Genomic DNA, 1,055 nt, shown 5'->3' with positions numbered 1-1,055 from the left:
TTCCAATATACCCAATATACTCATTTTAATTCCAGGACCAACAAATACCTTTGTAACCATGGCTGTAGACTCAAAGTCTCACACAAAGTTCTGGTAAAAAAAAACTACTGATGACACTCAACACATTTAGAAAGATGTGCAATACCCTTTCAATCTGGCTTCAACCTCTAGTCTCAGAATCAATCAGCTGCCTTCCCAAGGCAGCCAACATCTAGTCCCCCTTTGTTACTAACGAGCCCTTCACACAGTGTGCTATTTGGTGCAGGAAAACCGAATGCTGGCTCTTCTTCTTGACTTTAATCTCCTGAGGAAACAACAGTCATTCCCATGTCTGGACTGTAAGAAGACTCAGAATGGAAGAAATAAAATCAATACATTCTTTTATCCTGTGACATTTTAATTGTCAGCTTGACATAATCTAGAATCACCCAGCAAAGGCAAAAAAGTATCAATGAGGAGCTGTCTGGACCAGGCTGGCCTATGGGTATATCTGCAGAGATTACCATAAACAGTGATAGAAAATCTAGCTAACAGTGCATGCCTTCATTCCCTGAGTTTGGTGCTGTGTTACATAAAGAGTGGGGAGAGCAAGTTGAGCAGTAGGCACCCATACATCCTGCTTCTGCCCTTGACTGGGAGTGGGACTAGCTGTTTTAAGTTCCTGTTGCCTTGGCTAGCCTGCAATGAGGAACCTGGAATTGGGCTGGAAAACAAAACAAAACTAAACACAAACAAAAAACCCTGTCTTTCCTCAGTTGCTATGTCAGGGTTCTTTATAAGAGTGACAAAATAAAACTAGGACCTATTCTAAGTTTCTATAACAAGGCTAACAAGGCATGCCACCAACCAAAAATTTAATGGCCTGAAGGATGCCGTTATAAAAATATAACATTTGACTATAGAGGATTTAACTGAGGTAGACTTCATAGCTCCCCCCACCTGCGGGTTGATTCTACATCCATCTAGAACTAGAACCCTAGGCCACATGTTGATCAGTAAACAATTACATTCAAAACATAACACATACTAGTTGGTACAGGTGTTTCCCTTTGGAG

The sequence above is a fragment of the Mus caroli genome, chromosome 5 (assembly GCF_900094665.2).
Source record: "Mus caroli chromosome 5, CAROLI_EIJ_v1.1, whole genome shotgun sequence".
Classification (NCBI taxonomy): domain Eukaryota; kingdom Metazoa; phylum Chordata; class Mammalia; order Rodentia; family Muridae; genus Mus; species Mus caroli.
The sequence above is the reverse complement of the archived record's forward strand: the minus strand, read 5'-3'. Positions refer to the sequence as shown.